This window comes from Myotis brandtii, unplaced genomic scaffold, assembly GCF_000412655.1.
Source record: "Myotis brandtii unplaced genomic scaffold, ASM41265v1 scaffold1214, whole genome shotgun sequence".
Taxonomy (NCBI): Eukaryota; Metazoa; Chordata; class Mammalia; order Chiroptera; family Vespertilionidae; genus Myotis; species Myotis brandtii.
In genome coordinates this window covers 268,642-292,882 of record NW_005354231.1, presented here as the reverse complement: position 1 = coordinate 292,882, position 24,241 = coordinate 268,642, and the positions used below count along the sequence as shown (strand labels likewise).

The 24,241-nt window shown below is 51.9% G+C and overlaps 1 long non-coding RNA gene across 1 annotated transcript in view; it reads left to right on the top strand.

Annotated features, from left to right (window-relative positions):
* Positions 1–24,241, top strand: part of LOC102240577 — a 179,725-nt gene that overhangs the window by 152,919 nt on the left and 2,565 nt on the right. Inside the window, exon 3 of the long non-coding RNA XR_313154.2 lies at positions 9,730–9,841. This is a non-coding gene — a long non-coding RNA (uncharacterized LOC102240577). The remainder of the gene's footprint in view (positions 1–9,729; positions 9,842–24,241) is intronic.

The window sequence follows — 24,241 nt, the reverse complement described above, 5'->3', positions numbered from 1 at the left end:
GACAGGGAGTCTCGTAGGCAGAGCTTCCGCTGATGGCTTCAACGGGCGTGGCCCAGGTCAGTTCACAGGGAGACGGATGGAGCCCAGGTGGGCTCACACAGCCAGTGTCCATTCTCAGTCCCCAGCGTTTCCACCAGAAAACGGACATAACTTGGTCTGTTTCCAATTTCGGGCGGGGTGTGGCTGAGTCCTCAGCCTCTGCAGCACCCCCTGGGGTCCTCTTGGTTCTTGGCTGGTGGGCGAGCTGGTGGGAACATCCGAAATCGCGCCGCTCACATGTCTGGTGCGTCAGCACGTGTGGCTGGAAGGCCATGCTCAGCTGAGCCTCCTGATGGGAGCACCGTGGGGGTCCCTCCGCGTGGTGGCCGTGGGGTCCCTGGACTGTTGACCCAGGACTGCCTTCCCTGGAGCTGGAGTCCCAGGAGAAACTGCTGGAAGCCAAGCTTTTCCCCAAGGCCACCCAGCTTCCCTTCCCAACCCCCTGGGGGAGGAGTAACAGGCCGCCCCTGACTCGGGGAGAGGACACAGGTGCCCCCGGGGCAGAAGACGCATGTACAGGCTCCTTGTAGACAAGCTTGCAGATGGGAGATATTGCACCACCTTTGGAAAAACACTGCACCGGAGCCTGGTCGGTCTGTCTCAGCGCCTTGCAGACATACAACACGCATGCCAGTAATCGAATGCATGTCTCGACTATGGCCCTCGAGGCACCTTTACACAACGAAGGGCTCGGCCCACAGAGAGCTGTGTGTAAAGTCAGTATCCGAGTCGCCTCGTCCGCAGAGCGGGCCCGGCGCATGAGGAGCCTGAGATGTTCGAGCGGGAAGTGTGTTGGGAAGCGCGGGAGAGAGAGCGGCGCTCACCCGCTCACTCACACACAGAGCGTGGGCTCTGTCCTTTGCAGGAAGACGATGCGTTTCATTTTGCCCCCCGGTTGCTATGGTATCTGTCACGTTATTTATAACCGCGTCTGTTAGCTGCATCCATGGACGGGAGAGGCTTTCCTGCTCTAGGAAGGAAGTCGGGCAAACAGGAGGCTCCGCATCCGGCCGGGCGGGCCGGGCCGGGTCCCTGCCTGTCTGTCCCCCTGCCTCCCGAGTTGCCTCTCCAGTTCCCAGCACCCCTCAGAAGTGGTCGTGCCTGCATGCTGCACCCCGTCCCCTCCACCCCCGCCCCATAACTGTGTCAGTTCCTGCCTCGCCTGGTGGGGGAAACAGTGGGAGGCGAGGCCCCAGGCCCACGGGCTTCCCGCTGAGATGGTGCGAACCACAGCACCCAGAACCACCTGGACAGTGCGGGTCTGTTTCCGTGTCTCTGTGCCGGTGACAGGCTCTCCCCTGCTGCGCCCCCTCCCTGCTCCGTCCTGGGTGTTCAGGTATGAGCGCCTCCTCCTCCGAGCCCCAGCCTGGACACCCTTCAAACAGGGCTGTCTGAGGACAGAGACCCGGCCACAGATGTTGCCAAATGCTGTTGGGCAAATGGATGGACCAATGAGTAAGCAGGTTTCAGAACCAGCCACGGAGCCCTCAGCATGCCCTTCGACCTCTCCGAGTCTCTGTGCTCATCTATAAACACGGAAGTCGCCCGGCTGGTGTGGCCCAGTGGTTGAGCACCGACCTATGAACCAGCAGGTCACAGTTGGATTCCAGTCAGGGCACATGCCCGGGTTGTGGGCTCCATCCCCAGTAGGGGGTGTGCAGGAGGCAGCCGATCAATGATTCCCTCTCATCACTGATGTTTCTCTCTCTCTCTTCCTCTCCCTTCCTCTCTAAAATAAAATAAAAAGGAAGTCAACAGAATCTATGATTTTTTATTGAATCTATGATTTTTAATCCTGCCTTACCAGCCACACAGACTTTATCCAGATGTGCTCCTTCAGTGCACGTCTATTAAACATCTTCTGTGTGTGAGGTGTCGGGGGTTCTGTGGGCCGAGGGTCCCTGCTCTCATGGAGCTGGCCAGCCAGGGAGGTGAGCCATGTGCCCGGGCGAGGGCCTGGCTCCGGGCTGTGACCGTGACAGTGGGGACACTGATGGGCCCTTGTGCGGAGTCAGGGCCACAGGACGGGCTCACTGCAACGTCCCTGGGCCCGCTCCCCTCGCCGAGCCCAGCCATGTGCTTGCTGTGTGCTCATCAGGTACAGCCACAGTGCTGGGATGTCGTCACGACGTGTGGACTAGGAGAGAGTTTGCAGCATTGGCACCTGTGCATGTTGGGGTCAGAGCTGCCGCCATCCATCACACCTGCACACCTGTCCATGAGGCGAAATGGCCAGAAGTCTTATTTTCATGATTTTGTCATTCTCTGCACAACTATCAAAAAAAGAAAAAAGAAAAGAAAAAGAAAAGCACCATTCAGAAAATACGTGTCTTTTCTAATTCAGTCCTCTTTGGTTTCTGCTGAAGAAGCAGGATTCCGAGTCTGAGTCCTGATACTTTTTCTAATGGGAAGTAGATACTTTAATTTAGTGTGTGAGAGCCAACATGGGGGAGCTGCAGGGGGAGCTGCTGGGCTCGCTGAGTGGGCGCCTGTGGCTCCATCCTGCCCGGGGACTCCGAGGAATGCCCAGAATGCTCCTTTCCATCCAAACACTAACCCAAAGGCCAACCAGGGAGTAGGCTTCCCCAACCCCCCGGGGAGCGTCGCCCCTGTGGGTGTTAACACCCCTGCATTTCCGGGTTGTCCATGGGAGCGTGCTGGGTAGGGTCACACTAGCATCGGGGCATCTGAACGCACAGGAGGGTGCATGGCGGCTTGAGCTAGAGAGGGAGAGCCCAGCAGGGACCTTCCACACGCAGGGCACGTCCATGATGAGATGGAGAGGATGCAAGCCAGGGCACGAAGGGTCTGATACAGTCTAGGAAGCAAATAGTCTCGACTTGGCTTAAAGGGTTAGGACCGAATGTCCCCTTCCCGTTCTACAAGTCTGGTTTGTTGTTTTAGCAACAGTAACCAGCTTTTGGGTGGAAATGTCTTTCCATCAAGTATGTGGTGACAGATCCTGGAAATGTCGGGTTGCTTGGTGAATTCATACTCAGTTTGCTCTCTCTGTCAAAGGGAGACAAGGACCTGCAGTGATCTCTTTGCAAGATCAGGGAGGGGGTGTCATCGACTGAATGTGTGTGTCTCCCAAATCCATATGTTGAAGCCCTAATCCCCAATGTGATGGCATTTGGAGGTGGGGCAAGATAGACCAGTTGGTGCCCTCTGTGTCCCTCCACCCCGCCCAGCCGGTGTGGCTCAGTGGTTGAGCGTCGACCTATGAACCAGGAGATCACGGTTTGATTCCCAGTCAGAGCACATGCCCGGGATGCGGGCCCCATCCCCAGTAGGGATCGTTCAGGAGGCAGCCGATCCATGATTCTCTCTCTTCATTGATGTTTCTACCTTTTCTCTCCCTTCCCCTCTGAAATCAATAAAAAAATATTTTTTTAAAAATGGGTTGACCCTCCTCCCAAAAAGGCAGTGACCCAACAAGAAAGGTTGGTGCCTCCAGAACGGAGGTGCCCGTGTTGAAAGAGACTTTTCCAGTGAAAACCCAGGTGAGTGGGAGGCTGCACACAGCGTGGGGCAGGAGAGAGCGAAGGCGGTAACACCCAGCCAGCCTCGCAGTGCAGGCGGGAGGCCCAGGCTGGGGCTCCCGGGCCAGGCAGTGATTTTTTGCATTTTCTCATTTTCTTTGAAAGCGTTTAACAGTCCAATTCAATTCATTACCAAGCTGATCCCTCCTCAGCAGGCCGCCTGGGATACAGGAACCAAAGACCCTCCACCCCTGAGGTGTTGAAGAGAGTCGTTAATGAAACCCATTTCTTCATAAACTGGAGCCGTATTTCTCACCCTTCCCATCTCCCTTTACTCCATTTAATAGAGAAATGGAATCTGAGATGAGCTTTTAATTAAAAATCTCATCATAATATACAAAATCCAGGAGATAAGGAAATTAAATATTAAATGTGGATCTTTTTCCTTCTGCCTCCCCCCCCCCCCCCCCCCATCATTTCCTGCTGCTTGGCAAGTACCACATTCATAGAAGAAGACGGAGAGGAACTCTAGACAGCAAGGAGGGCGAAGCTGGGAGGTTCACGTCGGTGGTGAAGGTCTCATGGCCTTGAACTCATGGCTCCAGAACCAGAGCCCGGGTAGACAGGCGGCCTTGCCACTCACTCTCAGGCAAACTCAGCTGGCAGTCACATATCACCACAGAGCCCACCCAGACCTCCGCCCCGCCCTGCCCCAACCGGGCTAGGTGTCCTCGAAACTTTCTGCTGACCATTTCCATATGAATCACCACCCACCGAACAATAGCCCAATAGCCCGGAGCTCTCTGAAGACAAGAGCTGGATCTCCTAGCCCTCCCTTCCCAGCGCCTGGCACATCTCACAGTAGGCTTTCAACAGGCCTGTGTGGAATGAATGAATGAATGAATGAATGAATGCAGCATATCTGGGTAGATAAAGAGTGCTGGCAAACTTGTCCTGCGCAAGGCCAGATAGTAACTGTTTTAGGCTTTGGGAGCCATCCACGGTCGCTGCCACAGCCACAGCCACAGCCACGCAACTCTGCATGGATCACATGTGTCACATGGTCATGGCTGGGCTCCCGCAGCACAGTTTACAAAACAGGCTGTGGGCTGGAATTGGTCCAGGGGCTACGCCATCCACGGTCGCTGCCACAGCCACAGCCACAGCCATGCAACTCTGCATGGACCACATGTGTCGCATGGTCATGGCTGGGCTCCCGCAGCACAATTTACAAAACAGGCTGTGGGCTGGAATTGGTCCAAGGGCTACGGTTTACCAACCACCCCCTGCCCCCCCCTGCCCCCCTTCAGCCTAAAGAATTATCCTTTTAATTGGGACAAAAGCTCAAGTTTGGTTATTTGTTTTCTGTGTTGTTCACAGTATCGGGTGTGTGAAGATTATGGCTGGAGGGTTCATTTATTTCCTCCACCTTCAAATGAGGAGGCGGCCCCGCTACTTCCCGGTTCTTGGCTCAGCCTCCGACACTCCCACCTAAACCACCAACAATGTGGTGTCACCAACACTGAGACCTCAGCCTTCCTCGCCGGCCTGGCCTGTTCACCTTCCAGCTCTGACTCTCCTGCTGGCTCAAGGCTCCAGCTCAGAGTTAGCCCAGGCCCAGCCCCCTAGCCCGGCCTCAGGGGGAGCCCGGGGGTGGCAATCAGGGAGGGGCTGACGGGCAATGAGAAGCAGGAGGAGAGCACCTGCAGCCTGGAGGCCTCTGCCCCAGCCCTTTCTCTCCTTGCTCCCAGTGTCAGCGGGTGGAGCGCGGGCCACCTGGGAGACATGCCGATTAGGGGGGAAGTGATGGCTCTTCCACAGGGCCCCTCGGCTTCCCTGGGAGAGTGACAGGAAGTGTGACAAGCTTGCAGGTCGCACCTTCCCGTCCAACTGTTCCTGACAGATCGGCTTCCCTGTTGGAAAGATTCCGCGGCAGGGGGCCCGGGACAGAGCAACACCTCTGCCTGGGCACAAAACTTCAGCTGCAGTCCTCCCTGCTCACCTGACCCGGTCACTTCCTATGGTGTTCATGGGCCCCTTCGGACCCAGTGTCTTCAGATCCAGACCAGGGCGGGTCTGAGAAGTCATTCCAAAGCCGGGTCTTTCTCCGGGCCCTCATGCCGCTTCCTCCCAAGGTCCCGGGCGCTGGGCCTCCTTCCAGAATGCACGACAGTTATGCGGGAGGGAGGAGATTAGTTTCAAAACAGTTCATCTCTCTTTTTCTTTCATGAGGCATCATAATATATTTTCGGGGGTAAGAGCCCATTTGTTGGCTGCAAGGAACGTCGGTGTTTAAATCTCAGCCCGAAGCTCCGTAGTGTGTGAGCGTGGGTCTCATTTCCTCATCTGTAAAACGGCCTGATGGTGTTCTGCCTTCAAGTCAGGCTTAGAATGAAAGGAGTTCATGTAGACGCTGAACAGAGCTTGGGACATGGTCCATGGTCTTTGTCATCGTCACCGTTGATGGGAGAGTGACATTTGTCTGGCAAACGTGATTATGTGCCAGGGCTGCGTGATGGAGGAGGGGGTGATGGGGGGCAAGGCCTGCGGCCCATGCTTAGAGCTGTTCTCTCCAGAAAGAGAACCCAAGGCCGGGGAGTGGGGGGACGCGTTTCCAGCCTGTCACCAGGAGCGATGCGAAACGTCCCCACCCGTCCCTTTCTGATGACAGCAGGCAAGGCCACTGCTGAAAGACAAGGACTTCTATTCACAGGAGCACAAAGGAGCCGGCGTATGAACGCCTGACTCGGCAGAAGGAGAGGCAAGGGCGCCGAGTGGGCTCAGAGGCAGGCCCAGCCCGAGGACCCTGGTGGGGGGGTCAGCAGAGAGTTGCGCCCAGGTCCCCCCGCAGCAGGTGACGCGGGGTCTGGAGGAAGGACCCAAACGGGGTGACCTCCACGAGGCCATCATCATCGCTATGTCTGACCGTCGGTCCCTCACTCATGTTCCTGGGATGTTTTACTTTCAATTCATCCGTTTGTTTCGGCCTCACCCTATGCTTGTGCATCAGTGCAGGCTGGTCCTGTTTCTCCTGTCTTGACTGGTGAGCTGACCAGTGACATGACCCGTTTGGTGGCAAAGCTGGGATGGAATCAAGACTCTCCACCCTTCAGGCTGAAGGTCTTTCTCCTATGAATGTGTCCCACCCCCTTTCTGATTGTTCCTGAAGGGCCGTCAGGAGCCAGGCTGGTTCCTGGTCAGCTTAGCGAGGGGAGCTCACCGTCCGCGCTGAGGAAGCTGGCTGTCATCACGGCTGCCGCGGCTGTGGCTCTCAGCAGGGGTGCTGTGCGCACAGAGTCCTGCACCCCACCCCTGTGTGCCCAGACTTTGGAATCTGATGTAGCAGTAAGATCTCACCTGAGGATAGTTTTTACATTGCTCTTCAGAGATACTGGAAGGGAGGAAGGGAGGAGGAGGAGGAGGAGAGAGAGAGAGAGAGAGAGAGAAACATCAATTTGAGAGAGACACATCAACTGGTTGCTTCCCGGCCCGCCAGAGATCAAGCCTGCAATCGAGGTACATGCTGGAGAGAGAGAGAGAGACATCGATGTGAGAGAGACACATCGACTGGTTGCCTCCGCAAGCGCCCCCACCCCTGGGAGCAGTTTTCAAGAGTCTCATGTTAATATTGCGTCAGTAGCTCTATTTAATGACCTGCCTGTACCTGCGACTCTTGCCCGGTACCTCATGGTTCCCTCCCACTGTCACGATGGGCTCCGCCGTGTGGCTTACTGTGGCCACTGAGATGCTGGAACACTCCATGCCAAGGCTTCTTCCCCCACCAGCCAGCTTCCCGGGGACGTGAGGAGCAGGAGAGCTGAGTCAGTTTATCCGAGGGCATTCTCGAGTAGGATTTCTTGGGTCATCATTTATACAAAAAAATATGTGCTGTTTATCTGAAATTCAAAGTTAACTGGGTGTCCTGTATTTTTATTTGCCAAATCTGGCTACCCTGTCCCCGACTTGTCAGCCGACTGCAGACACATGAGTGAGTGAGCCCGGCCCAGATGAGTGCACCTGGCTCCGCTCAGCCCAGCTGCCCAGCCAATCCCCAAGCTCCAGAGAAAGCAGAATGTCTGTGGTTTTCAGCCACAGAGCTCTGGGGTGGTTTCTTACACAGCATTAGCTGACCGATACACCCAGCATATCACCTTAGAAGAACCACTCTGTTAGCACAATGAGCTGTAACGGCAGGAAGCCGTCAAAAACACCAGCGTGTGTAGAAATGAAACTTGCCTCAAGTACAACCTTGTGATAACTGTGGCTTTTCTGAGGTCTCTGACTATCCACCGTGGTTTGTGTTAGCATTGCTGGCACGGTGAGGTGTGCAGTGTCTGTGCATGAGCTCCCCACGCTCTAATTCTGCGGATTTGGAGAGATGCTGTCTTTTTAAATATGTGGTCGCTGTTCGTCTCTGAAGTACCCGTTTGAAGCTGAACGGTCAATTGTTTCAGGAAGCCACCATAACAGAGGTCAATTGTGCTTCGGACGCCTGTGACTTCTAAAACCTGGGCCAGAGCAGGCTGGTGATGAACTGTGAGGCTCTGGGATAGCTTCAGGGGGGACGAAATGCCCACAGACCGGGCCTTCCTTCCTTCCAGCCTTCCTTCTTGTTTGCCTTTTTTCTTCTTAATATCACAAGAAATGTGAGTGCATTTCCATGCTGTTCGTCTCTGAAGTACCCGTTTGAAGCTGAACGGCCAATTGTTCCAGGAAGCCACCATAACAGAGGTCGATTGTGCTTTGGACGCCTGTGACTTCTAAAACCTGGGCCAGAGCGGGCTGGTGATGACCTGTGAGGTTCTGGGATAGCTTCAGGGGGAACGAAATGCACGCAGACCGGGCCTGCCTTCCTTCCAGCCTTCCTTCTTGTTTGCCTTTTTCCTTCTTCTTAATATCACAAGAAATGTGAGTGCATTCCCACTGGAAAAATTTCCAGTAATACCAATGTATATAGCAAAAGGCAAGGCAGTACCTCTAATCCTTCACCCTCCCCCTCTCCCAGACAGATCTGACCTCCTGTTGCATGTTCTTCAAGTTCCTTTTCTAAGGCCCAAACACTGTGTATACCCACAGGAGATAATAACATCATCGTGGTTGTGAAAATGGCTGTTTTCGCTTAAAATGTCCCCTGCAGCGCCTGCCTCTTCTCGAATGAACGGAGAGTTTTTCTGGGGCATGCTGAGGATTGTTTATGCTCGTCCCTGTTCATGGGCGTTTAGGTGTTTCCACTTTCTATGTTAAAAACAAATTTCCAGTTAACATCCTACAAGGAACAGGCTTGGGCCCAAGAATGACTCTTCCCTTGGGATGTTCTTAGGGAAGTCGAACTCCTGGGCCTGGATGCCTTTGAAGTGTTGATAGCTATTGTCACGTGTCCTTTCCAGAGGCTTCACCAATTTGAAAGTTTCTCTCTCAACAATATGTGCGGCTTCCTACCTCCACCCGTCTCCCCAGGCCAGGGGCCCGTCTCTCATCTTTGCCAAACCGGGAGGTGAAAATGTTCACTTATTCTTATTGGAATTTCTTCTGTGATGAAAGAAGCGGAGGATTTTCCCACGTGTCTGTTGGCCGTTTGGTTTTCTTCTGTGGCGTTGCCCTTTCCTGTTGAACTCCTTGGCCTTCTTGCTGATTAAAACAACGTTCTTTACGTATTTCTCTGGATGTTGATGAAAATATTTATTCCAGTAATTTTATCACTTTAACTTTATTGCATAATTGATCAACCATAAGCTATTTTTTCACTTTTTATTATTTATTATTATTTTAATATATGTTATGGATTTCAGAGAGGAAGGGAGAGGGAGAAAAAGATAGAAACATCAATGATGAGAGATAATCATGGATCGGCTGCCTCCTGCACACCCCACACTGGGGATCGAGCTCGCAACCGTGCATGTGCCATGACTGGCAATCGAACCATGACCTCCTGGTCCACAGGTTACCACTCAACCACTGAGCCATGCCATCTGGGCTTTTTCCAATTTTTAAATAAACTTTTAAATCTAGAATAGTTTTAGATTTACAGACAAATATTGAAGAAATACAGAGAGTTCTCATAGACCACCTAATGCCCCCTAGTTCTAGTACATGGCTTTAGTGCAGGGCACTGTCACCATTAAAGCCCTGGTGTAACATTATCCTTAACTACAGTCGACACGCATTCACATTTCCTTGGTTTTTACCGAGCGACCTTTGTCTCTTCTAGGAGCCCCCCCAGGACAGCCCGTCACTCTGTCACCACGTCTCCTCGGGCTCCCCTCGGCCATGACAGTTTCTGCTTCTCGGTGACCATGGCAGTTTCGATGAGGACGGGGCAGGTACCTGTAGAATGTCCTTGAACTGGAATCTGATGTTCTTCTCATGATTAGAAGAGCGTTCTGTGTGCATTGGGGGGAGGAATACCTTCAAGGAGAAGTACCGTTTTCATCATATGGTATCAAGAGTCCCTACTGTCCACACGACCTGTCACTGTCGATGTTAAACTTGATGGCCTTTCTGAAACAGTGTTGGCCAGGTTTTCCCACTGATAAGCCCACCTTTACTTCCCCCTTTCCATAGTGTATGTTTAAGAAGGGGCCACTATGTACAGCCCACCTGCAAGGTGTGGGGTGTGGATATTTTCTACTCCCTAGAGGGCAGAGTAGCTACATAGATGCTTTGGAATTTCTCTGCGCTGAAGAACTGTCTGTGGCTCTGGCCGGTTTGGCTCAGGGGATAGAGCATCAGCCTTCAGACTGAAGGGTCCCAGGTTGGATTCCAGTCAAGAGCACGTACCTCAGTTGTAGGCTTGATTCCTGGCCCCGGTCGGGGGTGCATGAAGGAGGCAACCAATCGATGTGTGTCTCTCTCACATTGATGTTTCTCTCTCTCTGTCTCTCCCGTCCCTTTCACTCTCTCTAAAAATGAATGGAAAAATATCCTCGGGTGAGGATTAACAAAAAAAAAAAAAGAAGAAGAAGAAGAATTGTCATGTTCGCCTCTACCTTATTTATTTATTCAACTGTTTACTTAGGTCACTATGGACCAAAATATCCTCGGGTGAGGATTAACAAAAAAAAAAGGAAAAGAAGAAGAATTGTCATGTTCTCCTCTACCTTATTTATTTATTCAACTGTTTATTTAGATCAGTATGGACCCATGAGTATTTACTGTATTCTTTGGGAATAACCCAGTAGTTCTTCACTTGTTTTGCTTGACTTATTCCCACTTTGGCCATTGGCAGTTCTCCTGTGTCCCTTTGGTAGCTTCTCCTTCCTCATTGTGACTATTTATTTTATTTTATTTTTTGTATTTCAGAGAGGAAGGGAGAGGGAGAGAGAGAGAGAAACATCAATGATGAGAGAGAATCATTGATCAGCTGCCTCCTGCGCTCCCCACACTGGGGATCAAGCATGTGCCCTGACTGGGAATCGAACTGTGACCTCCTAGTTCATAGGTTGACACTCAACTGCTGAGCCACGCCAACGGGCTGTGACCTTATTTTGTTTTTAACACTCCCTTACTTTCTGGCATTGCAAGGCTCATCTTGTGTATTTTGTGGCCCTGTCTCAGAATGTATCTCTTTCTCCCAGGAATCCTGGTTTCTTTTTGTGGAGAATGATGTTAGCAAACAACCTTGAGTGGGAGGTGTGCTTGTTGCCGGGAATTGGTACTGTCAGGCTTTTATTGGATTTTAACCACCCTACTCGGCCTGTAGTGGCACCTGGTTGTACATGGGATTTGAAATTCCCTGATGACGAATGACATTGATACCCGCCCCCCATGCTTATTTGTTTGCTTTCTGCATAGCTTCTTTGGTGAGGTGTCTCCACAGATCTTTTGTCCATTTAAAAAATCGTGGTAAAATATCCATAACATAACATTTACCATGTAACCATTTTTAAGTTTACATTCACATTCTTGTGCAAGACTCACCAATACTTGCCTCTAAAATGCTTTCATTTTCCAAAATGAAAACTCTCCACATTCAACAATAACTGCGGCCTCTAGTACCCACCAGCTTGTACTGGGTTCCCCATCTGTACGCTCTCAGGGCTCTCCAGAACCTCTTATTTAACATGCGTCATAATTGTAAATAAATACTCTTGTAGGTTCATGACTGTCTCCCCCACTGAGGGCTTGGAGAAGGGCGCGGGGTGGGTCCCGGGAACTGTCTTTCCTGGCACCTCCAATGACTGAGCCCGACTCTGATTGCCTGCCTTCAACCCCTTCCTGCTCAGAAGACCTGGAGGGAGTTCTCTCTTCCTGAAACACGACCTGCTCAGTGCATTCGGAAACACGTCAGTTTCCAGCACAGGCCGGAGCTGAGAACAGGGCCTCTGATGTGGGTTCGATTTGAAGGTGGTAATGGCCTCATCTCCGGCGGAAGATCGAATATTGGGAACGCTTGGCAAGTCCTGGCTGTTTGACAAGGCCTTACAGAAACGCGAGGCACTCAGGGGACCATTAGCTGGTTTCTAAGCGAAAATGAAAGGGAATAGAGAGATCCAGAAATGTAGACCCCTGAAGGATCAGAAAAACGGACTGATTCAAGACCCAGATGGCAGAAAATAAGACTGAGAGTCTGTATTTAAATGAGCAAACCCTGCCACAGAGACCAGATTAGGAATGTGGTCTTTGCACTGAACCCGAACCCAGATAGGCATCACGCAATTGAGAGAGAGAGGCATGGGGGCAAGGAAGCAAAGAGAGAAGGCAGGTATGAAAAATGCATCCAGGAGAGATCTTTGGGAATGGCTGTTGGCTCATAGAACTGACCGGGAGAAAAAAAGATCAAACGTCTACTAAGGTTTTGTGAGGATTGTCTAACCAATGATACCACAGTTTCAGACTAAAACAAATCCTTGATGATTTGAGGCTTAAAACAGCCCTTGGCTCTCTGACCTTCTGTCAGCAAACAGCAGACTCCAAAAAATCCCCGGAAAGTCCCTTCCCAGCACCGACTTCAGACGCGGTCATGAAAGAGAACGAGCAAGAGAAAGCCTCCCAGAGGGCAACGCGGGACCACTGAGGGAGACGGGCCTGCTCGTTCCGCCCAAAGAGCCGAACAAAAGTCTGGGCCACCGCCCTCTGCCAGGGAAGGCAGCCTCCGGGCCTGCCCGCGAGATGCCCACATCGCTGCAGTCAGCAAGCAACTGCTCTTCTCTCCTGTTGCGAGTGGGAGATTTCACTGTGGAATTCCTATCCTTGCCCCACCCTGTCTCCGCTGGTCCTCCATCTCTTTCTCTCTTTCCCACCTGCAGGTTGGAGGTTAATGCCTAGGCTGACCCCGAGAATCATGTGCTAAAAAAAGCAGTGTGTCCTTTAGCCTGGGTCCCTGAATGACCACGTGGAGCAGAGGCCTCTGCGGCCACACTACACGGCTGGGTTAGAGAGAAACCAACGCCTCATGTGTTAGGATGTCAACATTATGGACTTATTTGTTACAGCATCTAGAGTTCATTGTCCTGACAAGTACATTGAGTGACTGTTTCGAGCCACACAGTAACTCAGACAAAAGTGGGCCCAGAGCTCAGGTCTCTTGACCCCAGTCCAGTAAGCATTCTATTGAAAACATGCCTCGTGCTGAATCTAAAATGACAGGTCTCTCCCCCGAGGCCCGCCCGGGTTCACTAGAACAACGACACGGCCCTGCCTTTCAGACAACCGATCTGGTCTGGGTTAGGCAGCGTGATGGAGGCATCGCCGGCTGACCCAATTCTCTCCCTCTCCCGCGTGGAAGGATTTCATGAAGGACTGTAACTACACCGTCACCCTCCTCCTTCGTGAGCTCCGACAACATTTCTGGGGCTGTGCCTGCATTTACTGTCCTTGCTCGCCAAGGTGTTTTTATGACCGTGGGCACAACGGCCTCACTCCTGAGAAACACGGGACTATCCCTCGGCGCTTCATCTAATGTGTCACCATATTTTTAACAGCAATTATTCTTGTGTGTTTTTTGTGAGAGCCTCTCGCCAGCAGGTCCCCTGACGACACTGGGAGGGGCTGGAGGGCTTGGACCCTGGGAATCAGCTTTCTTGTTGTGACGGCAGCTCTTCCCAGGGCTGTGCCCACGGCCGGCTCCTCGCTCTGTAAACCCGCCACCCTCCGTCTCCTCTGCATTGAAAGGCTCAAGGTTAGAGTTTGAAGCCCGGGGCTTTCTCTGCATCAGCAGAGAAAAGAAACAGACCGTTCTGAAATAGACGGAGCTCCGGGGAGCAAGGGCGATGCGCACCCTTAAGCGGAGGAGCATTTGTTTACCAAGCACGTTCATATATAATCCGTTTTCCCGCAACAACAGTTTGGGGGGTGGGGGGCTGCATTATAACTTGTCCCATCGTCTTTGAGATCCAGGTCTTTTGGGGCACCCCGGGAAGACTCTGCCACGCCCCCGCCTCCACCCCATTTCATTTAGATGCCTTTTCATTTTTTTCTGTTCTCCCATAATATTCTAAGCTTATTTATATATCTTTTAAATTTATTTTTAAAATTGAGTTTATTGGGGTGACATTGGTTCACAAAACCATACAGATTTCAAGGATACAACCTAACAAAACATCATCTGTACATTGCATGGTGCGTCTCCTTCCGTCCCCATTCCCCAACCCCCCTCCCCGCCCTCCTGCCCACCTTACAGGCCACGAACTACAAGGAGGAAGAAGTGTCTCCATTTCAATACCCGGGAAACTCGATGACAGAAAGATAAAGAGACCTAGCCAAGGACTCAGAACTGGGGACAGGATACAGGCCTAAGTCCCACATCCGCGCCATTTCTGTTACACTAAACGCTGCTCCCTCCCACGGGGCTCAGGACAGCGAGAACTGCCAGGGCTCTGCCTCCTTCTTAAAAGGGTTTTCACACCTGGCCCTGCTGCTCACTAATTCTTGCAAGCGAGCTCTCTCTCTCTCTATATATATTTTTGTATTAATTTGAGCTAATTAGCCCTCCAAAGAGTTAAATGAGATAATGTACATCACTCTCTGGGCGCAGTGCCCAGGGCATAGTAAGTGTGCAAGAAAGGTCCCTATGATTACTCTTCGCTTTTAAGAAAAAGGCAGAGCCCTGGCAGTTTTGCTGCCCTGAGCCCCGTGGGAGGGAGCAGCGTTCATATATATTTTTGTATTAATTTGAGCTAATTAGCCCTCTGAAGAGTTAAATGAGATAATGTACATCATTCTCTGGGCGCAGTGCCCAGGGCGTAGTAAGTGTGCAAGAAATGTCCCTATGATTACTCTTCGCTTTTAAGAAGGAGGCAGAGCCCTGGCAGTTCTCGCTGCCCTGAGCCCCGTGGGAGGGAGCAGCGTTTAGTGTAACAGAAATGGCGCGGATGTGGGACTGAGGCCTGTATCCTGTCCCCAGTTCTGAGACCTTGGCTAGGTCTCTCTATCTTTCTGTCATCGAGTTCCCCGGGTGTTGAAATGGAGACACTTCTTCCTCCTTGTAGTTCGTGGCCTGTAAGGTGGGCAGGAGCAGGAGGGGGCGGGCAGGGAATGGGGACGGAAGGAGACGCACCATGCAGTGTACAGATGATGTTTTGTTAGGTTGTATCCTTGAAATCTGTATGGTTTTGTGAACCGATGTCACCCCAATGAACCAATGTCACGTCTGTTGTAGGCTTTCCCACCCCGCGTCCGTCTCCAGGAATAAAAGGAAATGTGTGTTGTTCTTTATAGTGTGTGGCTCCCGCGGAAGTCACATGCATTTCTGCGGGGTCTGAACTGCAGGCCAGCTCAGGCTGCGGTGACCCGATGACCCAGAGCGGCAGGAGGCCATGGGGACACGTGTCTGCCCGGACTCCTTCCTGTCCCATGGCCTCGTTTTCCAGAAGGATCGGCCGCACAGTCCAGCATCCACCCCTGTGGTTGGCCTCCGACAGCTCATCAAAGACCCCGAAATGCATCGCAGACGGGTTCCTAGGCTGACGCAGGAGGGCCACCCGGGACGGTACTGAAAACATGGCCAATGAAAGTGAAGAGCCACTGTTGCAAGTGACCCAGGCCCCTGCTGTTTTCCTTCTGTGCCCAGAACAGCGTCCCCTTCATCGGTCTCACCCTATGATCAGATACAACCTTGATGGGATGAAAGCGGAGGTCACGTGGGACACACCGGCGCTTGACGGGCTCGGAGAAAGGCGCCTTTGTCCCAGGGAGACTGCGCGCTTCCAGCGAGGGATTTCTCCTAAAGGACAGGCCGCTTTGTTCGCATGGTGCTGACCTCAGCGCTCCGGCGGGAGGGCCCAGCACACCGTCTGCCTGCGGAGATGTGTGGGCTCCTTTGTTTGCAGAAACCGCACTGATTCCAGGGAGTCTATTAAAATAGGAATTGTGAACCATTCCGGGCAATGTTTTTTAAAAAAATCAAACATTTTATTGATTTCAGAGAGGAAGGGAGAGAGAGAGAAACATCAGTGATGAGAGGGTCATTGATCGGCTGCCTCCTGCACGCCCCACACCGGGGATCAAGCCTGCAACCCGGGCATGTGCTCTTACCGGGAATCGAACCGTGACCTCCTGGTGCATAGGTCGGTGCTCACCCACTGAGCCCCGCCAGCCGGGCTCCGGGCAATGTTGTGATTGTCCAGAAATACTAGCATCAGACAGATGTGAACTGGCCCCCCTCTCCATGTGGCTTACAGGGTCAGGTGTCCCGTGAGCACTGAGGGGCACTGGGTGCCACGGCTCTCTGTGGGTCCCACTAATGCTCCCTGCCCATAAGGGTGCTGGTTCTCTTGGTTGTTGTTAATCCTCACCTGAGGATATTTTCCCCATTAATGTTTAGAGAGAGTGGAAGGGAGGAAGGAGAAGAAGAGAGAGAGATGAGAGAGAGACATTGATTGGTTGCCTTCAGCATGTGGCTCACCCTGGGTGGGGATGAAACCTGCAACGCAGGTCCGTGCCCTTGACCAGGAATTGAACCTGTGACCCCTCAGTATGCGGGGCAACACTCAAACCCTGAGCCACACTGGCCAGGGCTGGATTCTCTTGTAAGGGCTGGCCTTCCAGATCCCTGTACTCGACTTGCACCTGGAAGGAGAAACAGCAAAAGGGAGCGCTCGAGTTCAGGGAACGTGCAGGAAGAAAGGCGGTGGGACTCGGGCCCGCGTTTCTCCGCCATCCGCGGGAACCGGGCCAGACCTGGGGAGATGGCTGGCGAGGCCGAGTGTGAAAGTGTGAGCTGTGCCTGAGCCGAGAAACCAGGCTTCGTGTCGGTCGAAATGCCAGGCACGTCATGTCTCCACAGGTAACACGATGGAAATCAAGCAAAGTGTTTCATTTTCCCGGGTCGGTTTTCACACTCGACAGTCCTTTTGGCGCCGTGGTTCCTGCTTTCCTTCCAGCAGGGCTTCTGCGTGTGGCCCGCGCTGTCTGCTGTTTCCCTAACCGCGTACACCTCTTCCGAGCAGATGGGTGGCTGCATTAACCCTGACTGTCTGTGGCTAATAATACAAGTTTCATCAAAGCGACCAAACCTGTGTTTGTGTGTGAAGCGTCCCATCCCCCCGCCCCCCGCCGCCTTGCTATGTCATGAGTGAGATCAGTCTCGCTGTTTGTCGTGAAACAGCACCCTATTCGCGTGCCTTCCACCCACATTTTCCTTCCCCGTTTGCAATGGACAAATATGAAAAGAGCTGCAGGGATTTTGTTCAGGAATAAGAAGGAAGAGAGCCTGTGGGGTCCCCTGGCGCTGTCTGCTCTTCCCTCCTGCAGGGGACAAAGCGAGAGAGGACGGAGGGAAAGGTCACCCGTGGGGAGAGGCCCCGGACGCAGAACAGCAAGCAGCCACGCTGAATCAAAGCTGGGACAGTGACCTTCTTTCCAAGTTGGGTCCTTCCCCTCCCCGCCCCTTCAACCCCACAAAAGAATTTCTCTTAGAGAAAAAGAAGATAATAAGGTCCTAATTGTTGTTTCCCAGTGGTGAGGGCAGCACCCTAAAGGTGGAACAGGTATTTGGGGAAAGGGTGCTGCGGCCAGGGCCAGGAGGGGTGGAGGAGGTGCTAACTGCTTGGTCCCCACAGATTCCCCAGGTCCTGACTGCTCCCTGCTCCTGGCGGGAACATCACAGAGGTCTGCAGGCTGCCCGCACGCCTTTCAGAGGCTTGGAGACAGCCCTTTGGAGCCGAGGCATAATGACCACTCAGTTCTGTCCTCACAGTACGGGGCCACACTGAGCCTTTCTTCTGGCGAGAGAAAGGTGGGGGTTGCAGGCAGTGGGTGAGGGCAGGGCAGCGGGCTGACCCGGAGCTGCAGGGGGCTCTGGCTGGAGCTGGGCGAGCCAGGTCGCCAGGCCGAACCTCAGAGAGGGCTGCTCTCAGATGCACTCACCCCTCCTGTGTGCCCTTCACCTACTCGGGCGCTTTGAAGGGAGACAGGTTCATCTCCCTCAGCCTGGGAGGGAGAGGAAACAGAGGCTCGGGGACAACACGACAAGTGGAAAGCTGTTCCTGCGGGTTTGCAAAAGGGCAGGCAGGTCCAGGGGAAGAGGCAGCCCGAGGCTTAAACACTGTCCGAGCCTGACCTTCCCACACTCACTGTCCCCGAGGTCAGAGGGGACCTGGGAGCCGCCAGCGCAAGGCTGCCCTGCAGGGCCTGTGGAGGCTCCGATGGATGGAGGCAGCCCCACCTGCAGCCTCTGCCGGGATTCCTCTAAAAAAGGTAGCATTGACCTGGCCAGCATGGCTCAGTGGTTGAGCATCGACCTATGAACCAGGAGGTCACGGTTCAATTCCCGGTCAGGGCACATGCTGGGTTGTGGGCTCGATCCCCAGTGTGGGGTGTGCAGGAGGCAGCTGATCCATGATTTTCTCTCATCATTGATGTTTCTCTCTCTCTCTCCCTCTCCCTTCCTCTCTGAAATATATATATAAAGGTAGCACCGCCTGCAAGCCAGTACCCCCCGGTCCAGGCTCTGTAGGCACTGATCCTCGTGCAGCCCTTCAGACAGAGGGCAGAGGGAGGCAGTTTGTGGAACCTCCTGCCTTACTCCCCAGCACTCAGCCATCCTCAGAGAGCCACTGTCCTGGTGCCTGCCATTGACGGGGAAGGTGCGCTGCTGATGGGAATGAACTTGGTTTGTGTTGCCTCGGCCAGGAGGCCCTCTCATCTGGTGTGAGGAGCCTGGGTCTTGTCCAGCGCCCTCTTGGCTCTGCACTTGAGGCAAGTTTCTCCTGTTGCTCTTTAAATGTCAGCTGCCCACCTGTCCAATGAGAGCACGGACTGGGTGATCTCCAGGGTCCCTGCACCTCCCACCCCCGTGAGTCCCCCAGAACCTGCATACTGGGCTATGGCTTCGACCCCGAGTGGCTCCGATGCTGGGGATGGTGTTGAAGGAAGGGAAATGAAAATGAACCCTGGAGCGGCCCAGAGCAAACGAAAGCACATTGTGGAGGAGACAGGAAGTGATTCCCCAGGACCTGGAGGCTCTGGAGACAGACAGCCAGGTCTGTATGGGTATCTGATCGCTGCTAGAACAAACGACCACAGCCATAGTGGCTGGAAACAATGCACATATATTATCTCAGCGCTGGAGGGTCAGAGGTCTGATGTGGGTCTCACTGGGAGGAAACCAGGGTGTTGGCAGGGCTGCATCCTGTCCAGGAACTGGAGGGGAGATTCCATCTCCCTGCCTTTCTGGTTTTCAGATCAGCTGCATTCCGTGGCTTGTGGCCACTTCTCTCAATTTCAAAGCCAGCAGCATAGCATCCTCTGATCTCTCTCTGAGATCAGACTGGCTCTAACAATCCCTCTTCCACTTAAAAGACCCTTCTGATTGCATCGGCCCCACCAGATAATCCAGGATAATGTATTTCTTTTAAGGTACACTGATTAGCAATCTTAATTCTATCTGCAATCTTAATTTCTGCTTTCTGTAAAGCATACATAGTCACAGATTCTGGGGGATTAGGACAGGGGCATCTTTGAGAGGCCATTAAATCACCTCCAATGAGATCCACATCCAAGATCTGAGGCAAGTCAGAAACCTCCCAGGCCTGTGACCTCATCTGTGGCCACTGACCCCATAGGAGGGATGAGGTCTCCTGCTACCAACTCCCAAGCCCCTCCCTTGAACAGTTTATTGTAACTCCTTGTCTAACAGCTGTATCCCTCCTCAGATTGGAACTTGCATGAGACAGGGAACAGTGTCTGGTTTGTTCAGCCCTCAACTCCAAGCACAGAGTGTATCACTCAGCATTTGCTGCATTAACAAATATCCCCCCCCCACACACACACCACCACCAATCTCACCGAGTCAATAATGATTTATTAAAAGCTAAAGATTGAATTCAGATCTGTTCCATGTGTTTTCACATTCAAAGACCCAGATGATGGTTGAGGATGTATGGGGGTAAAAGGCAAAAAAAAATTTGAGAAGAATAATGCATTCTGCCCTAATTAGGATCTGACAGAAACATTCCTTACCAAACAGATGACTAGACGAGCTGTGTCTGTAACAGAGGGAAGCATCGGGGATGACTGGACTGTTCCTGTCTGTTACTACTGCTTTCAGCCTTCCTCACAAGTGGCCAGGATGTCTTGTCATTTTACCGCCACATGAAGCACCTCTGTCCTGGAGGAAGGATTAAGTCTGGCTCTCTCTGGCCCTACCATCCCCAACTTTCATCATATTCATTTTCCTTGAAGAATTATTTGGAGGACAAGTCATGCTCAAGTGTTATCTTAAAGGCATGGCATTTAGTATAGGAACATAAATTATTAGGGTGGGAAGTTTGATTAATAGGGATATGCATCGTGAAGACAATAAGGAGCTGATTTCATTCTTTTTAAAAATATATTTGTATTGATTTCAGAGAAAGGAAGGGAGAGGGACAGAGAGATAGAGACATCAATGATGAAAGAGAATCATTGACTGGCTGCCTCCTACACCCCCCTTCCCTCCGACTGGGTATCCAGCCTACAACCATGACCTCCTAGTTCATGGGTCGCCGCTCAACCACTGAGCCATGCCAGCTGGGCAAGGAGCTGATTTCTAAAAACTCTTTGAGTCCTGTCTTGCAAACAGAAAGAATGCCTGTAGCAAGAGCTCGACTCCACGGTTCTCATCAGCTCAGATCCTCCCCCGTCTCTCCAGGCCAAAGCGGCTTTTCCCTGAGCCAACACCAAGTAGCTGACAGGTAACTGGCCCAAAACCATATTTGCTTCTCACTGTCCACCAGGATGTGAGAGTCAACGATTTGGTAATCTGATTGTCTGCTGCCAATGTCATTCGAAATAATTGCTGATAAAATAGGAAAGAAAGCTTCAGCAAATCTGAAAATGGATTAGGCGGAACTCACGTCACCAGGGGCTGATATTAAATATTGTTTCAGAGCGTGGATCAGGCTTCACACTGAGTCTGGATGAATACTGGGCCATGGGGTTTGGATGGGAGCCAGGTTTCGTCCCGTCTCCCACTACGCACTAGGCACTGAGATTCCAAGTCGGGAGCTGATTCCTAAAGCAACTCCCCCATCTCCACCTCATGGGCACAGCGATCGAAGATTCAAAGTCAAGAGCATCACCTGAACTTAGAGTGACCCTACTGAGTGGCCCGCTGACATGTACACACCATCACTCATGAGCCTCATATGCTCAGAGGTGGACATTGCATTTCTCACATGACAGATGAAGAATCGGATTCTTGCCAAGCTCACAGAGATCGTGAGGGACAGAGCTAAGGTTCCAGGTTGGGGGTGTGTCCCAGGACCTTGGTCATCTGGCTGGACCATGCTGCCTCTTCCCCGGTCCTGGGTAGTGCTAACCACATCTTATCCCCGAGGGTCAACATCTGCTCAGATAATCCTATTTCGATTTCTACCCTGATTAGCTTCCTTCTATTTCCTGCCGCTGTCCACTTCGTAAAGGCCGCACAGAGAAAGCGGAATGTAATTGAAACACCAACCGTTCAGACAGCTGTGCATCTGCAAAGCTTGGGACAAATGGAATTCTTAAGTAACATAATTGTATTTTATTTGCAAAAACATCTCTGTTAATTTGTTCATTCAACAAACATAGGAGGTGGGAGCCATTGGGGGTGGACACACTGGAAGCCTGTTTGCAAGGGTTCCCCCTGGCGGCAGAGATGAGAATGCACTCTACCGCGGAAGGGTGAAAGCCTGCAGAGCCCTTATTCCCACTTGAATGAATAGTTCCTCATCAGCCAGCTCAACACAGTGGAGCCAGACTCAGATTCCATAATTGTCAGCCAGCAGGTGTGGATTGAATTCCCAGCTGGAGCCATGAGAGGGCATCGCACTGTCCCCTGCACCGTGCAACGGTGAGGAAGGCTCCCATCTGCCGTGGCTGCCCTATTGTTTTGGTCAGTGGGGGCCCCAGAGTTGCCCTGAATCTATAGCTGCTTCGCTAGCTCTGAGTGGGCGAGGAACGGGTGAGGATGCTCAGGGTCCCTCAAGTTCCCTACCTCCACTTCAGCCAGCAATGTTGAGGCCTTTCCACATTTTGGGTGGGAAGGAGACAGGGACAGCAAGATGAAGGGATAGAAGGAAAAGAAGAAGAGAGGGAGGGAGGAAGAAAGAGGTGAGCTGCTCAACTTAGCACAAAGCCTTCGCCAGACAGCGTGACACCACACGGGCGCAATCTCAGAGAGCAGTCAGCGAAAGGAGGTGGATGGAATTCAGGGACCCGAGACACATTCCAGAGATAACGAACGCTCTGTGATGAGGGCTCTGCCTATTTTAAGAATTTCTTTGCAATCAAGTACTCCAGAGGGGGAAACAGAGGGGTCACATGCATCATGGGAAAAGCACTTTGTATTAGAAAAATAATGGTGTTGATATCCTTTCAACAAACCTTTAAGTACAATTTGTCCCTTTGCTTAATTAATTGCAGATTGCAGAGAACATATTCTGTGACAAGACTGTTCTGTTGACACTGCCATCTAATGAAACATAGGTTATTTTAGACGATTTCAGAAAATGTCTTCTGCTTGTAGATTCTGATTACATGGCTCTTAGAACAAGCAGGGATCACCTGGCCAGACTACCCCTTCCCCTCTCGGGCCTGTAATCAATCGTTTTGTGTCTGTACGTGTTAACACGTAGCTCCATTTCAGAGAGAAATTATGTTATGTAGGAAAAACAGTAGTGTTCAGAGATAACAAGACATTTTAAAAGGGGGGGATGGGGATAAAATAATTCCCCCAATGGAATTATTACAATTGGTTTTCATCAATGATTCATAACGGAATTGGAAAAACAGACATATTCAAAGGGTGCCTATTTGAGTGATTTAACTGAATGAGCTAACGGACTGTTAGAGATAGAAAGACCTTAGAAATAACCTAGCTCAGCCCGTGTTTGTGAAGATGACGCAGTTAAGCAAGTAACACATTGATCGAGTGGAGAAAGCTGGGGCTTTGGAACGCCATCTCTCTCACACCCTGGGACTCCATCTCCCCATCTGCACACGGGGACTCGGGACAGAGTGACTCCCTCTCGCTGCGAGTCTCCTGACCCCTGATTTCAGTGGGTTGCTCACCCTTCTTCCTTCACAGTGTGCACCGCCATTTGTAATTTCCATATTGGTGTGAGTGTGTTTGGTTACTATCTGTCTCCCCCAGGGGAGGAGTGGGACCGGGGCTCGGTGAGGATGTAGCCATCCTGCTGTAGCTCCCCAGTGCCCCACAGGGTGCTCAATGGCGTGCTCCCCACATGGTACTCGATGGATGGCGTGTGCTGAATGGAGAAATGGATGAAGGCACATGGTACTCCATGGTGTGCTCCCCACATGGTACTCGATGGATGGTGTGTGCTGAATGGAGAAATGGCTGAAGAAGGCACATGGTACTTGATGGTGCACTCAATGGAGAAATGAATGACTTGCTGAAAGATGGTCTGACCATCATGGAGGGAGAGACTGGAACTTTAGTTTCTCGAATACCAGTTACAGTAATAAAAAATATATATATATATATATATATAACACAACCGAAGCTTTTTTTGGCTCACATAGATTTTAATGTTATTGAAATGGATGCGTTAAATTTTTTTTTTACATAATTGGCTCTTTAGACTTGATATGTAACAAACTATTAAGTAAGTTAACACTCTTTTTCACACTCTCAGCTGCTACACCCCGGAAACTGGATGCTTCTCATGAGCACCGGGAAAGAGTGCCTGTATTTGCAGCCCCCTCCACCCCCGTAAGCCTTCTCCGATCATATCTCTAGATAATCCTCTAGGTCGCAGCTACAGGCGTGTTTTCCTAAGCGCGGAGACTGGTTCTCCAAACCAGCTTCCTTTCCCTTTCGTCTGGGAAACCACCCATCTCAGGACAGACCAGCCCAGTCAGTGAGCTGGCTATGAACTGGGGCAGGGGGCTTCCGTAGACAGATTAAGATGTGCTTTTCAACTGATTACATGGGAAGACTTTCCACACACTCCCGGCCACCGAGCGATGAGTCATTTGTGTATCTCGCCAGCTGGACGAGGAGGAATGACGGAGAGAATGGAAGAAGTGAGAAAGGAGGGGAGGGAGGGGAGGCTCAATCCCAGCCCCTTGGAAAGGTAGAGCTGTCCCCGGAACAGCTCAGTGATACAGGTGCCACCAGAATCCCGTTTTTACAAGAGAGGAAACGGAGGCACAGAGCTGTTAAGTGACTAGCTCAAGGCCCCACAGCCAGAGAAGCTGGCTCCGTAGGTTATGATCTTAGCCACGGTTCTAAGCAGCTCTGTACCTGATCTGAGCCCAGGGACTTCTGGGGTGCTGGCTTCTGGCTAATTTTC